This window comes from Carcharodon carcharias, chromosome 1, assembly GCF_017639515.1.
Source record: "Carcharodon carcharias isolate sCarCar2 chromosome 1, sCarCar2.pri, whole genome shotgun sequence".
NCBI lineage: Eukaryota > Metazoa > Chordata > Chondrichthyes > Lamniformes > Lamnidae > Carcharodon > Carcharodon carcharias.
Genome location: NC_054467.1, coordinates 144343279 through 144360626, shown reverse-complemented (window position 1 = coordinate 144360626; position 17348 = coordinate 144343279).

Here is a 17348-nt window from a genome sequence, read left to right as displayed (position 1 = left end):
AATCCTCTGGGACTTTTCCAGAATCTAAGGATTCTTGGAAGATTACTACCAGTGCATCCACTATGCCTGCAGATATTTCCTTTAATATCCTGGGATGCAACCCATCAGGTTGCCCCATTAGCTTTCCTAGTACTTTTTCTTTCATGATAGTTATTGTAATTATTCCAACCCCCCACCCCCCAGCTTTGCTCCATGATTATTTAGTATTTTTGGAATGCTATTTGAGTCTTCTACCGTGAAGACTGATGCAAAGCATTTATTCAACTCCTCTTCCATTTTCTGGTTCCCCATTATAATTTCCCCAGCCTCATTCTCTAAGGGGCCTATGTTTACTGTGGCCTCTCTAGGAAGATAAGTTCTTTAAATAAGCTCTTACTGTCTATTTTTATATTTCATGCTAGATTACCCTCAAAGATTATTTTCTCCTTCTTTATTAGTTTTTTTGGTCATCTCCTGTTGGTTTTTAAAACCTTCCCAATCCTCTGGCTTACCACTAATCTTTGCCACTTTGTATGTTTTTTCTTTCACTTTGATATGCTCCTTAACTTCCTTGGTTTATTCCCTTCCTAGAACTCTTCTTCCTCACTGAGATATATCATTGTTGTGAGACATGAATTATTTTCTTAAATGCCTGCCATTGTTCATCAACTGTCTTTTCTGCTAAACTCCTTTCCCAGTCCACTCCAGCCAACTCTACTCTCATTCAATTGTAATTGCCCTGATTTAAGTTTAGCACAGTTGTTTCCAAACTAAGTTTCTCACTTTCAAACTGAATGTTATGTTATGGTCACTGTTTCCTAGGACATCTTTTACTCAGAACATTTATTAAACCTACCTCATTACACATTACCAGATCCAAAATAGCCTGATCCCTGGTTGGATCCACAATATATTGTGCTAGGAAACTGTCCCTCATGCACTCTATATGAATTCTTGCTCATGGTTACCTGTGCCATTTTGATTTTCCCAATCAACATGAAGATTAAAGACATCCATGATTAATACACTGCCTCTTTTACATGCCCTCTTTATCTCCTTATTTATTCTGTCCTTATTCCTCTGCTACTGTTATGGGGCCTATAGACTACTCCCAAATGTGACTCCTTCCCCTTGTTATTTCTTACCTCCACCCATATGGATTATTTCTTGCTATCATTCTTATTCCATCTCATACTAACAAAGCTACCTCACCACCCTTCCCTTTCAGCTTTTCCTTTTGAAAAGTCACATGCCCTGAATATTTGATTCCCAGCTTTGATCTCCTTGTAACCATGGGCTGAATTTTGCCATCGCCGACGTGTAAAATGGTGCGGGATGACGTCAGGGACTTCATCCCACCCCATTTAAATTTTCAGTAAGGCGGGCCCGTAGCAAAATCAGCTGCACACCCACCAACCTGTCAATGGCCAATTAAGGCCATTAACAGGATCATTGAAACAATTAAAGAGCCTGCACATCCAACCTTAAGGTTGGCAGGCAGGCCAGGAGCCCCAGCGGCAAACAGATAAAACATGAAACCTCATTCAATGGTGGAATGAGGTTTCATGTAGGGTTTTAAAAAGTTTAATAAAGTTTTAGTGTAATTAATGAACATGTCTCATTTCTTGTGACATTGTCACATGAGGGGGACGTGTTAAGGATTTTTTTTAAATTTCTATTTTTAATCTTTTTAAAAGTGTCAGCAATCTCCCTGAGGCAGCAGTTAGCCTCAGGGAGATGTGCGCTCTTATGTGCGCATGCGCAAAAGAGCACAGTCTTGCTTTTGGGGAATCCTCCCCCACCCGCACAGGAGGCACACAGCACTTAATTGGCCTGCCCATGTAAAATGGCGGCAGGGTCTGCTTCTCTGGCGGGGATCGGCTCTCCGCCTGCCAAAGATTGGGTCAGGCCCGTCCACCTGGCGGGCAGAAAATTCTGCCCCATGTCTCCGTAATGGCTATAGATCATTTCCATTAACCTCTATTTGTGCAGTTAATTCATTTATTTTGTTCCAAATACTATGTGCATTTAAGCAAAGAGGTATTAATTTTGCCTCTTTATCATTTTTCCCCTTTTGGCCCTATTTGCAGCTTTTTAAATGTTCTTACACTCTGTCCCTTCCTGTCACACTCTGGGTATCATTACCTAAGTAGCTGTCCGATTCGCCAGGACACTGGTCCCAGCATGGTTCAAGTGAAGCCCATCCAGAACAGTTTCCTTCTACCCTAGTGCTGGTGCCAGTGCCCCATGAACTGAAACCCATTCTTCCCACACCAATCTTTGAGCCACGCATTCAACTCCTTGTCTTTATTTACCTAATGCCAGTTTTCCCGTAGCTCAGGTAGTAATCCCAGAGGTTCTTTTTTTTAACTTAGCTCCTAACTATTCAAATTCTTTCAGCAGAACCCCCTTTCTAGCCCTATCAATGTCATTAGTGCTAACATGGATGACGACAACTGGATCCCTCCCCTCTCACTCCAAGTTCCTCTCCAGCCCCGAGGAGATGTCCCTCCCTGACACCGGGCAGACAACACAGTCTTCGGGGCACATGCTCATGGCTACAGAAAACATCATCTCTTCTCTTAATTATACTGTCCCCTACCACTACTATGTTCCTATTTCCTTCCCCCACTTGAATGGATCCCTGTACTATGGCACCGTGGTCAGTTCGCTCATCCTCCCTGCAGTCCCCACTCTCATCCACACAGCTTGCAAGAACCTTGTAACTGTTGGACAATTGCAGGAACTGACTCTCCTTGAACGTTACCCACTGGGTCACCATACCTGTCTCACCTGATGTCACACCCTCCTGTCCCTGATCACAGAACAAATTTGAATTATCTAACCTGTGGGGAGTGACCGCCTCCTGGAGCAAAGTGTCCAGGTAACTTTTCCCCTTCCTGATGTGGTGCAGTGTCTGCAGTTCGGCCTCCAGCTCCTCAACTTCAATCTGAAGCTCCTCAAATTGCAAACACCTACTACAGCTGTGTTGCTCTGGATGACCTTGGTGTCGAGCAGATCACTGTTACACCTGAGATAAAAACAAAAAACCGCAGATGCTGGAAATCCAAAACAAAAACAGAATTACCTGAAAAAACTCAACAGGTCTGGCAGCATCGGCGGAGAAGAAAAGAGTTGACGTTTTGAGTACTCATGACCCTTCAACAGAACCGTTCTGTTGAAGGGTCATGAGGACTCGAAACGTCAACTCTTTTCTTCTCCGCCGATGCTGCCAGACCTGCTGAGTTTTTCCAGGTAATTCTGTTTTTGTTCCCCGTTACACCTGTTTTGATCTTATACTTAACAAGCTATTTTTAAGAAAGAGAAAATAAAGACTAGAGACCTAAAACACATACTATAGACCTTAATTTAAATCTAAGGACTAGAAATACTCATCAATCCAACTCACCAATCAGCTGCTCGCCACGTTCTTTTTAATTAAGTCTCCCCACTCTCTGTTTTAAATGGAGTCCACAGGCCCACCCCACTCCCTGTTTTAAATGAAGTCCACAGGCTCCCCCTGCTCTCTGTTTCAAATGAAGTCCACACGCTCGCCCCACTCTCTGTTTTAAATGAAGTCCATACACTATAGAGACTTGAACACAAAATCAATGTTAACACTCCAGTGCAGTACTGAGGGAGCGCTGCACTGCCAGAACTATTAAACAGAGGCCTCGTCTACCCTCTCAATAGACACAAAAGATTTCATGGCATTATTCAAAGGTGAATATGGGAGCTCTCCCTGATATCCTGGTCAATATTTATCTCTCAACCAACATAAGTAAAAAACATTTTCTGGTCATTGTTACCTTGCTGCATGTGGAACCTTTCTCTCTCTCTTCAGGTATCATGCCCTGAAAGGGTGCTCATGACCCTGGATGTCCAAATTAATCTTGCTCTGGAGGTGTAGAACCATAAGACCTTAAGATGCAGGAGCAGAAGTAAGCCATTCAGTCCAACAAGTCTGCTCCGCCATTCAATGAGGTCATGGCTGATCTGATAATCCTTAACTCCACTTTCCTGCCTTTTCTCCATAACCCTTGATTCCCTTACTGATTAAAAACCTGTCTATCTCAGCTTTGAATATACTTAATAACCCAGCCTCTACAGCCCTCTGCGGTAAAGAATTCCACAGATTCACTACCTTCTGAGAGAAGAAATTCTTCCTCATCTGTCTTAAATGGACAACCCCTTACTCTGAGATTCTGCCTTCTGGTCCTAGACTTTCCCACAAGGGGAAACAATGTCAGTACCTACCCTGTCAAGCCCCCTAAGAATCTTATATGTTTCAGTGAAGTCACTTCTCATTCTTCTAAACTCCCAATGAGTACAGGCCAAACCTACTCAACCTCTCCTCATAAGAAAATCCCTCCATATCTTGAATCAACGTAGTAAACCTTCTCTGGACTGGCTCCAATGCCAGCATATCTTTCCTTAGATAAGAGGATGTGAATCATCTTGGTTGGTGGTAAGTTCATCCCGTTTGCGAGGCTTTTAAAAAAAGATTATTCTTGTCTACCTCAATCTCTTTTACAATCGATTCCTATCAGCATCAGAAAAAGAATCATGATTTCCTATTACGTGTTCAAGAAATACCAACTATCTCTTCTTGATCTTGATCTAGTTACTGTTTGCAAATTGACTGTTTAATTTTCTACTTTAAAAGTACTTCTTTGACTGTAAAGTGCTTTGAGATACCCCGAGAATAAAAAATGTTTTACCAAGACAAGTCTTTCTACTTCCTTCTTTCATAGCTAATTGCCCTCCTCCTTGGCCTCTGAAAAGAGAGGAAAGCTAATATTAAGGGTATGTGAGCAGCAGATGCCATATGATATGACTGCATACGAATATAATATATGTAGAATTCATACATATAACCCATGTGACTGCCTGCATCCCATGTGGAGGTGTCATTACATCAAGGGCAGAATATTGCGCTCGTTGGGCAGGCATGCATCCGGCCCGAACGAATGCAAAATAACGCGCTATATTTCAGTCAGCAGGCACATGCTGGAGTTGGCAGTGTGCCCGCCGACAACTAACAGGCCTATTAAGGCCAGTAAAGTCCAAATTAAATGAAACTTTTCACTGCCAATCCAACCTTACAGTTGGCGGGCAGGCAAAAAGGCCAAGTGGTCTTTGGATATTTTGCAAAACCTCATTCACAGGCGGGATGATCAGTGATTAAAATATAAATAAAAATTTTTCAAACTAATTTCTAACATGCCCCTGCAACAGAGCCACATGAGGGGACATGTTATTCACCTTTTTAAATTCATTATTTTTTATTTTCAAAATTCTTCAGCTCCCTGAGGCAGTTCTGAGCTTCAGTGAGCTTTTATTGCATGCACCTCCACGCATGCGCAGACTTCAGTGCTCGCGCTTCTCCCTTCCCAAATATTGAAAAGGAAAGAGTATGAGAGATAAAGAAGTGAGTGAAGCCTGGCTGAGTGATAGGTGATGTATATTGACAAGCGTCAGCAGCGTCTAGACTTCCCTCAACAATCTGGTGAAGTCATTAGACTTTCTTGCAGTGCATGGCAGATTTTTGGTTGGGAAAGTTGATTAACTGGACCACTTTATTTCAGATAAGCAATGTCACCCTCCTATATGGCTTCCTGCTTCAGCACACAAAAATCCATTAACTGAGACATGAGTATAACCAACCAAGCATGTGTGTGTATATGTAAAAAAAATGAGAGGGTGAGAGCTAGCACAAGGACAGGGCTTGATTTGGCTGTTTTCAGCCATAGGTGAAGTTGTTTCGTGAATAGAATTGCCCACGGGGATCTGCTTTTAAAGCATGAAAACAAAAATTATTCTGCTTTTGAGATGCGTTTATGAATCTGATCACAGTGTGCAGGAGTGGGCACACTTTGATGTTGGAATAAAATCTATAAATCTGTTCACCAAAGCAATGTGCTATTATAACCTCATAATAGTACATTGCTTTGGTGAATAGATGTATAGCTCTGTCAAACCATTGCACTGTCATAAGCAGAAATAAATTGAAGTATCAAAATTAAAATTGCAATCAACATATTTTCACCTGACAGGGTTAATCGAATATTTTTGCTGACTGACCTGTTCACTGGTTTCTTTACTGAACAAATTCTGATTGGTTCTGCCTTTTCCTAATAAAGTCAGTCAAGGGTCACTGATTAATCACAATTTGTTATAAATGTCAATAAAAGCTAATTAAATTTCAGCGAACGTTGAAAAGTACAAACAAGTTTTATCAGATAATAGATAGACCAACAGTCATTTGACTTTACTCATCACTTTGAATGTTTTCATAAGAATGTGATACTCATTGTAACCTAAGAAATTCATTCGGGGAGTTCCATACTGACAGAATCCTATTTGAGCGCAAGTCCATGAATAAGTTTATATGGCTTTGTGTGAATGGAGTTCTTACTTTGAAATCAAAGATTAAAGTAAATGAAAAGCAGTAGTCATTTGCTAGTACAGAAATTGAGTATTGCAGAAAAAGGCTAACCTCCTATCCCTTGCATATTTCCAATATGTGGATGATACGTTTGTTATATTTAAATCTGTAGCAGCATGAAATAATTTCCTTACATGTCTTAATGGGCTTCATCCTGTGCTCAAACTTACCTTTGAAATGGATCAGTCAAATGAACTCCCCTTCGTTGATGTACTAGATGAAAAATCTGTCAGGGGATTCTCAACCACAGTTTATCTTCACTGGTGAATACATGCGTTGGGATTCTTACAGTGCCATGCATGATAAAATTGGTCTTATCAGCAATCTCATAAAGAGGGCCCAAGGCATTAGCTCACCATGCAAGCTTCATGCTGAATAGAGCGCATCAAAGACATGTTATGGGATAATGGCTACCCTAATTAGATTATATGAACATACGAACAAGGACCAGCATTAGGCCATTCAGCCCTTTGAGCCTGCTCCGCCATTTAATAAGATCATGGCTGATCTGATGGTAATCTGATATCTGTATCCCACCTACCACCGATAACTTATCACCCTCTTGCTTCCCAAGAATATATCCACCTCTGCCTCAAAAAGATTCAAAGGCTCTGCTTCCACAGCCTTTTCAGGAAGAGAGTTCCAAAGACTCACAACCCTCTGAGTGAAAAAAATTCACCTCATCTCTGCTTTAAATAGGCAACCCCTTATTTTTAAATAGTGATCCCTAGCTCTAGATTCTTCCACATGAGGAAACATCCTCTCCACATCCACCCTACCAAGACCTTTTAGAATCCTATATGTTTCAATCAAGTCGCCTCTTACTCTTCTAATCTGCAGTGGATACAAGCCGAGTCTGTGCATTTTAGGGCCAAGGCTTGGTCAAAGAGGTAGCTTTTAATAAGGAATGGAAGGTAGAAAAACAGAGTGGTTTAAAGAAAATTCCAGAACTTAAGGCCTCGACAGTTGATGGCACGGCCACCAATGGGGGAGAAATTTATAACTAATGACAAAGCAAAATACTATGGATACTGCTCGAAATCTGAAATATCAACAGAAAATGCTGGAAATGCTCAGCAGATCACCCAACTATGGTGGGGAGAGAAATAGAGGCCAATATTTTCACCAACTCTTTGACATGGACAAGACATTTTTCTTGCTTCAAGTGCACTCCCACTTGTGAGAAGCGTTTCAGCACCTCCTGCAAATTAGCTAAATGTTCTTCATCAGTTCATCCAGTGACTAAGACATCATCCAGATAAACAACAACATGGGGCAGTCCTTGAAGCAGATTTTCCATGGTACACTGAAAAATAGCATGTGCTGATGAGACCCCAAAGGGTATTAGAGCATGTTGCTACAATCCTCAATGTGTATTGATGGTCATGAATTCCCTAGAGCCTTCTTCCAGCTCTACCTGCTGGTAGGTGTGGCTCATATCGAGTTTTGAACATGTGATGCTGCCTACCATTTATGAATATAATTCATCAATCTTCGGTATCGAGTGTCTATCAAGTTTGGCCACTCTGTTTACAGTTAACTTATCGGGCAGAATTTTACGTGCGGTGTACGGGTGCACACTCGACATGCCCGAGTGTAATATGATGTGCAATGATGTTAGGCATGCGTCCCGATATCATTGTGCACTCGCCCAATATTTTGTTCAGCGGGCATGCACCAGAGTCGGCTGCGCGCCTGCCAATAATTGAAAGGCCTATTAAGGCCATTAACAAGCTAATTAAAATCAAATTACTGCTGCCCATCCAATCTTACAGTTGGCGGGCAGATGAAAAGGCCAAGCGGCCTTTACATTTTTTAAGAAACCTCATCCACAAGTGGGATGAGGTTTCCTAAAGCAAATAAATATTAGCTGAATGTTTTATTTTTGAATTAAAAACATGCCATAGCTCATGAGACAGAGTCATATGAGGGGACATGGTTTTCAAAATTTTTACTGTCTTTAGTAAATTTTATAAAAAGCGCTTGAATCTCCCTGAGGCAGCTTCATGCTTCAGGGAGAGTGAAGCGCTCTTTCACGAGCATGTGCAAACTGCGTGCCAGGCCCCCTCTCCCTTCTTCCCCTGCCCGCACAGGTAGCGTTGAGCACTGCCGTATGTGATCCACGCAGGGTGGGCCTTAATTGGCCTGCCTGCACGATATTGTGGAGCATAGCCGATCGCGGGTGAAGGTCAGCTTCCTGATGTCCCCGCCCGCTCCCACTGAGCCCGCCCAATGGGGGAAAAGTTCTGGCCATAGTCACCGCATAAGCAAACTGTTTGGTCTGGCTTCAGTACAGGTACTATGGGTGCCACCCACTCAGAAAATTGCACCAGTTGTAAGATACACAAAATTTCCAGCCAGTTTATCTTGGTCTCAAACTTGTCCTGTAGAGCATAAGAGACTAGTCTGGCTCTGATTAATGTGGGGGCTGCGTTAGGGTCCACGTGGATTTTGTCTTGTAGCCCACGAATCCTTCCTAGCTCGTTACTGAAAATGGAAGCGTACTTATGTAACAATTCCTGTAAGTTTCTCATTCTGATTTGAAAAATCTCAGCCCACAGCACTTTAATCTTTTTGACCCAGTTGCGGCCAAACTGGGGCCCGCCCCAACTAGGATTATAATCGGATATACTGATCCCCATACTGCACCAGGGCTTGACATATCCCTTTCACTCTTATTTCTTCGCTCGTATCTGTTTTTAATTTAGTTTCCAATTCTTCCAAACTTAAAGGATGGACTCCTTTATTCAAGTGTCTGGACGTATGTTCTCCTATGAGAGACATTGATGGGTTGTTCGTTGACTCTAATGGCCACCTGGATTGGCTCAGTTTTACCCACTTTCAGGTTGTATAATGAATAAATGTTAGGTTCTGCTTCCTCTGGTTCTTCAACAAGACAGATGTTGCAATTTCTACTTTTGTTTTTAAAATGCAGTCTCAGCCTACCTTGACAGTGCTGCATTATGTGACCATTGCAATGGCAGAAAAAGCATCCAATATTTCAGAACTGTCGATCACCTACAGGCTGCCTTAATGCATTTCTCTCATTAATGTCTTGGGTTTTCACTGTAGTACTGTTGTTCTTCAATGGTCTGTACATAGTGGGCGTTCCCTGCCTTTCTGCGGAGTCAGTCGTTTTCTCGCCTTTTGTTACCAGGCCTTCCCACCCTATAAGATGGACGGGACCATTTTGTGCATCTTTTATTGCCTCCAAATCTCTAACAGCGCTCTCCATAGTAGTTGTCAATCCTAATGCCTTACAGAAGTCTAGATTAGTTTCAGATAGCAATTGCTTTTGAATAGAATCGTCCTCGATTCCGCATATCAATCGAATTCTGAACATGTCATTAATTGAAGTTCTGAACTCACAATATTCCAATAATTCCTTTAAAGCAGCTACATTGCCAGTGATTGCCCCTCCTGGAAGCCTATTCCTCGAGTTGAATTTAAAACACTGCATAGTGACTGAGGACTTTGGCTTCAGGTGGATTTTTACAATGTTTACTAACTCCTCGAAAGTCTTGCTATCAGGGGTGTTGGGTGACATGGGGCTGTGAATCAGCCCATATTTTTGCTCCCGCATGTGGACAAAAGAATCGCCCACTTCTTGTCCTCCCCCGTGATGTTGTTAGTGGTAAAGAACGCTAGGCCTTCGACGTAATGAGACCAGTCACCGGAAACAGGGTCGAATGGTTCAAGAAGTCCAAACCGTTGCGTACTCGGTGACTAAGGAGACTGCACTTCCAAACAGCTTTCAATGTAGTGGTAAGTAACATAGCTGGCTTACTGCAGCTTTCTCAATTGCTGTCAATGGATCCGATTTATCCTTGTCGCCAGTTTTATGTTTCTGGTTATCAGGTTTGCTTCAGCGAATGCTAGCAGAGCCTTCGATACTAACACATTAGTTAGTGCTTGAAACCATTTAGACATAGAGGGACCGATTAACTGAACAAACACTGGTGGTTTATTGGACTTAAGAACAGAGCACCAACACCATGTGTGCTTTTTTAATCACCTTCAGCTCTAGACTTACAGTTATCCAAGTAGCCCATGCTGTGTAGTGATTGGTCAATACAGTCACATGGTCAACTAACTACATTCTCTTAAAGGTACATAGCACTCCACTTTACCACAACTTCCCTCAATGGGGTGGTGGGGGGGTGGTTACAAGGCATGGAGCAAGGCTTGTGTCAATCATTGCATTATCACTTACTGTAGATAACCATAGTTACTTTCACCTTGCAGCAAGTTAGTGCAGCCATATGACCTGTTGTACATAAAATGTAACTGGCCTGTCACTGGAGGTGTCTATAATCATCCTAAGATATTGGGAAGGGCTTCAGCCTGCAGTGCAGGGAAGCTTTGGAGATTTCCACTACTGGTTACTTGCAACAAAACCATAAATCTGCTTTTGAAAAATGAGTTTGAAAGTAACAGGCAGCAGATATCTCAACAATCTACTAAATTGACAGCTGGGAATGTTAATGGTGAAGCTTGTCTTTCCTTTGCTGTCTAACTGGTGAAACAGGCTAATTTTGAATCCTGAGATGAGTAGGCAGAAAGGATCAAGTTATATTTCTCTATTAGACTCAGCTGAAAACACTTTGACATTTGGGTCAAAGTTCATTTGTGTAGGCTCTTGAGCAGTTTGAGTTTCTTTACAGAAGACTCCCAGGCAATGGTGGGAGTGGAGGCCAGAGAGAGTGAGAGAGATACTGGGACAGGTTCTTTCTTCCTTTAAAACAAATTGTGTTGCATCTCAATCATTTTAGAAAAAGCATGGCCTGAATTTTCAGCTTGGCGGCCGGGTGCTATCAGTGGGCCCGGGATCAGCCGGGAAACGGATCGTTGACCGCCAATTAATAGCCAGCCAGTGTGAAACACACGCTGAAAAGCTGAACGCTGTCGGGTTACGGGCAGGAGGAGGGTGGGCGATGATGTCAACATAGGCGCGAGTGAGCGCTGACAGGAAGCTGCCTGAAGGCAGAGAGCTGTCTCAGGGAACTGAAGACCTGAAGCCCAGGAAATAAAGTTTTTAAAATCAGGAAAAAATGTCCAAGGATTACAATCAGGCACCTAAACATATAGATTGTAAAAACACTGTCCACAGGTTTCTATTTTTATTTTATTTTATAATGGAAACCTCAACCCGCCCTTATGATGAGTTTTGATGAAAAATGTAAAAGCCGCCTGGCCAATTCGCCTGTCCGCCGACTTTTGCACACGTGAAATACTGTGTGAGCATGGGATGATATTGGGATACTTGCCCGACATTATCTTGCGCGATTTCACACCCGATCGGGTTGGGTGCGCGCCCACCCGATGAGCGTAAAATTCAGCTCCATGTGTGTAAGCCATTGCCAAGTTAAAGAGCCTTGACACATTTCATTTTAGCTGTTTTTCCCTCATCATTGAAATGCTTTTTGCTGTCTAAACTTACAAAGGATTAAATGTAAATCATCCAGTATTATGTCCCTGAATGGAGCTTCAGTCTGTGTGTGCATGAGGAATAAATTGTTTGTATATCTTTTGTTTAAAGTAAAAGAAAGTTTACTGAGATCTGCTTAAGAAGTTGCCCAATTATTTTTTGATGCAATTTTCAGGTAAATCTGAGAATTCTAATATTCCCCTTGATTTTTGGCTGCACTGTTCTGGGTGCAGAGTTCAGGCCGAATTGCTGCTGTATATGGACTGCAGCATACCGATTCTGGTGAGGGGTTAAACTTGAGTGACAGAGAATTATGTGTTTTTGCATAATTGTTTTGGGCAGAAAAGTGGCAAATGGATTTTAATCCAAAGAAGTATGAGGCAATGCATTTGGGGATGACAAGATAAGGCCTTCAGAACGTGTAGAGGAACAAATAGACCTTGGAGTTTAAGCCTTTAACATTTATGTCTTATGGTTATGTCACGACAGGGAGGCGATGGCATATTGGTATTTTCGCTGGACTAGTAATCCAGAGAACAAAAACAAAAATACCTGGAAAAACTCAGAAAAACATATAGAAAGGTCTTAGTTCTGATGAAGGGTCATATGGACTCGAAACATCAACTGTATCCCTCTCAGCAGATGCTGTCGGACCTGCTGAGTTTTTTCAGGAATTTTTGTTTTTGTTCTAGATTTCCAGCATCCGCAGGTATTTTGCTTTTATCTTAGTAATCCAGAGACTGAGGGTAATGCTCTGGGAACCTGGGTTTGGATCCCGCCATGACAGATGGTGGAATTTGAATTCAATAAAAATCTGGAATTAAAAATCTAATGATGGCCATGAAGCCATTGTTGATTGCTGTAATTCACTAACCATGTTCACTAATGCTCTGAAGGAAATCTGTTGTCCTTACCTGGCCGAAATGTGACTCTAGACTCACAGCAATGTGATTGACTCTTAAATGGCCTAGCAAAACATTCAGTTGTATCAAACTGCTATAAAGTCTCAAAAAGGGAATGACTACCTAGAAATAACAATGGCAATCCCAGCCCTGTCAGCCCTGCAAAGTCCTCCTTACTAACATCTGGCGGCTAGTGCCAAAATTGGGGGAGCTGGCTAGCAGATTAGTCAAGCAACAGCATGACATAGGCATCCTCAGGGAATCGTATCTTTCAGGTAATGTCCCAGAGACCACCATCACCATCGCTAGGTATGTCCTGTCCCACCGGCAGGACAGATACAGCAGAAGTGGCAGCACAGTGGTATACAGTCAGGAGGGAGTTGCCCTGAGAGTCCTCAACATCAATTCTGGACCCTATGTAGTCTCATGGCATCAGGTCAAACATGGCCAAGGAAACCTCCTGCTGGTTACCACGTACTGCCCTCCCACAGCTGATGAATCAGTGCTCCTGCATGCTGAACACAACTTGGAGGAAGCACTGAGGTGGCAAGGGTACAGAATGTACTCTGGGTGGGGAACTTCAATGTGCATCACCAAGAATGGCTTGGTAGCACCACCACTGACCGAGCTTCTCGAATCCTAAAAGACATAGCTGCTAGACTGGGTCTACAGGTGGTGAGGGAACCAACAAGAAGGAAAAACATACTTGATTTCCTCACCAACCTCCCTGCCGCAGATGCATCTCTCCATGAGTATCAGTAGGAGTGACCACCGCACAGTCCTTGTGGGGATAAAGTTCTGGCTTCACATTGTGGATACCCTCCATCGTGTGTGTGGCACTACCACCATGCTAAATGGGAGAGATTTTGAACAAATCTAGTCACTCAAGACTGGACATCCATGAGACTCTGTGGGCCATCAGCAGCCACAGAATTGTACTCGAACACAATCTGTAACCTCATGGCCCAGCATATCCCCCACTCTACAATTATCAACAAGCCAGGGGACCAACCTTGGTTCAATGAAGAGTGCAGGAGGACATGCCAGGAGCAGCACCAGGCATACGGAAAAATGAGGTGTCAACCTGGTGAAGCCATAAGCAGGGCTATTTGCATGCCAAACAGCATAAGCAGCATGTGATAGACAGGGCTAGGGGATCCCACAACAAATGGATCAGATCTAAGCTCTGTAGTCCTGCCACATCCAGTCGTGAATGGTAGTGGACAATTAAACAACTCACTGGAGGCGGAGAGGTCACAAATATCCTCACCTTCAATGATGGAGGAGCCAAGCACATTAGTGCAAAAGATAAGGCTGATGCATTTGCTACAATCTTCAGCTAGAAGTGCTGAGTGGATGATCCAACTCGGCCTCCTCTGGAGGTCCCCAGCATCACAGATGCCAGCCTTCAGCCAACTCGATTCACTCTATGTGCTATCAAGAAACAGATGAAGGCACTGGACAGTGCAAAGGCTATGGGCCCTGACAATACTCCAGCAATGGTACTGAAGACTTGTGCTCCAGAACTGCAGCACCCCTAGCCAAGATGTTCCAGTACAGCTACGACACTGGCATCTAACCAGCTATGTGGAAACTTGCCAAGGTATGTCCTGTAAACAAAAAAAAAGCAGGACAAATCCAACCCAACCAATTACCACCACATCAGTCTACTCTCGAACATCAGTAAAGTAATGGAAGAGATCATCAACAGTGCTTTCAAGTGGCAAATGCTTAGCAATAACCTACTCACTGACACCCAATTTGGGCTCCGCCAGGGCCAATCAGCTCCTGACCTCATTACAGCCTTGGTTCAAACATGGACAAAAGAGCTGAACTCCTGAGATGAGATGAGGGTTACTACCCTTGACATCAAGGCAGCATTTGCATCAAGGAACCCTAGCAAAACTGGAGTCAATGGGAATCAGGGAGAAAATTCTCTGCTGGTTGGAGTCATACCCAGCACAAAGAAAGATGGTTGTGTTTGTTTGAGGTCAGTCATCTCAACTCCAGGACATCACAGCAGGAGTTCCTCAGGGTAGTGTCCTCGGCCCAACCATCTTCAGCTGCTTCATCAATGACCTTTCTTCCATCATAAGGTCAGGAGTGGGGGTGTTCACCGATTTTTGTCCAATGTTTAGCACCATTCACAATTCCTCAGATACTGAAGCAGTCCATGTCCAAATGCAGCAAGACCTGGATATTATCTAGGCTTGGGTTGACAAGTTGCAATTAACATTTGCACCACACAAGTGTCAGGCAATGACCATCTCCAACAAGAGAGAATCAAATTGTGAAGAGAGAATCCAACCATCACCCCTTGATATTCAATGGCATTACCATCAGTGAATCCCCCATTATCAACGGCCTCGGAGTTACCATTGGCCAGACACTGAACTGGACTAGCCACATAAATACTGTGGCTACAAGAGCAGGTCAGGGGTTAGGGGTTGTGTGATGAGTAACTCGCCTCCTGACTCCCCAAAGCCTGTCCACCATCTACTAAGTGCAGGTCAGGAGTGTAATGGAATACTTCCCACTTGCCTGGATGAGTGCAGCTCCCACAACACTCAAGAAGCTTGACACCATCCAGGACAAAGCAGTCCATTTGATTGGTAGCCCATCACAAACATTCACTCCCTTCACCACCAACACACAGTGGCGGCAGTGTGTACCATCTGCCAGATGCACGGCAGGAATTCACCAAGGCTCCTTCGACAGCACCTTCCAAACCCATGACCACTACCATCTAGACGGACAAGGGCAGCAGATAGATGGGAAGATCACTACCCGAAAGTTCCCCTCCAAACCACTCACCATCCAAACATGGAAATATATCGCCGTTCCTTCACTGTCACTGGATCAAAATTCTGGAACTCCCTTCCTAACAGCACTGTGGATGTACCTACACCACATGGATTGCAGTGGTTCAAGAAGGCAGCTCACTGCCACCTTCTCAAGGGCAACAAGTGATGGGCAATAAATGCTGGCCCAGCCAGCGAAGCCCACATCCCATGAATGAATTTTTTAAAAAGTAAATTGGGCCTATGCTGTCTGGAGTTTCGGAAAATGCAATGGTTTTGCTGTTTACACTATAATGTGTATATGATTCCTTCTCACAAAAATTTTTGAGAACTTTTCATCTTCAGCCCCAAATTTTCAGACCTTTTTGTCCTTGACCATTCTCATACCCGATTTTTAAAGGACAGGCTGTTTAGATAACTGCACAGCTTAACAGTTCTATAGATCTTATCCACCCTTCAAGAGCATTTACATCACTCTCAAATTTTGTAACTCAAACATTGGATAAGGCCCTCACTCCTGTGAATATGGGGTCTGTTTGAGCTCATCAATGAGTTTTAATGATCCTGCTGAGTTTGGGTTTCATCCACGTGTGAATCACATCCTTCTCCCTTATCCCTGCCTGCAAAAATAGGATCTGTTGTAAATGGAAGCAGGATTTCTGGACCCAGGTCACATCCAACATTTTTAAAGGTCCCTGGAGTCTCCACGATTGTGGAAAACCTAGGCCAGGGTTAACAGCTTTGGTATGATACAAAACTAGCATATATCTCAAGACAAAAGCTCCACTTGTGTGGTTAAGCAACCATGATCAAAAAAAATGGCAAGACAATGTATTGAGCTAAAGAAAAGGCTTAGCAAATGCAAGGAAAAATGGAAATTCAGCAGACAAGAGAGCTATCAAGAACAACAAAGTAGTATAAAGTAAGTAATAAGGGTTGCAGGAAGGGAATATGAACAAAAACTTGCAAGGGACATCAAAGATAACAGTAAGACATTTTATGACTACATTAGGAGGATAACAATGGTAAGGGAGGATGTGAACCTATTAAAGGCAGGCATAGGTGATGATACAATGAATAATAAGGAAATTTTGTCCATTTTCACAATAGATGAAAGGGCCAAAATAGCAGTGGCACAAGGAAAGCTTAAAAATAAGATAAGGGGAGGAATCTACTGGATTTAATATGAGTAGAAATAAAAGTCAAAATTTGCCAAAGCTCTTTAGATGTGGGAGTTGTGCCTTGAATTAGATGTTACTCCATTATGTCAATAAAATCGAAGGAGAAATCAGTAAGCCACAGACCTGTAAGTTTTACATGAGTCCATAGGAAAGCTATGAGAATGTCAGAGACTGAAAAAGCATTTTTTTTTTTCATTCAGGCATCGCTGGCTAGGCTACTATTTATTGCCCATCATTAATTACCCTTGAGAAGGTAGTGGTGAGCTGTCTTCTTGAACTGCTGAAGTCCACATGCTTTAGATACACCCACAGTCCTGCTATGGAGGAGTCCTAGGATTTTGACCCAGCGACTGTGAGGGATTGCTGATATATTTCCAAGGGAGGATGGTGAGTGGCTTGGAGGGGAACTTCCAGGTAGCGGTGTTCCCATGTGTCTGTTGCCCTTGTCCTTCTAGATGGTAGTGGCCATGGGTTTGGAAGGTGCTGTCTAAGGAGTCTTGGTGAATTCCTGCAGTGCATCTTATAGGTGGTACACACCGCCACCACTTTACATCAATGGTGGATGAAGTGAATGTTTGTGGAAGGGGTGCCAACCAAGCGGCTGCTGTT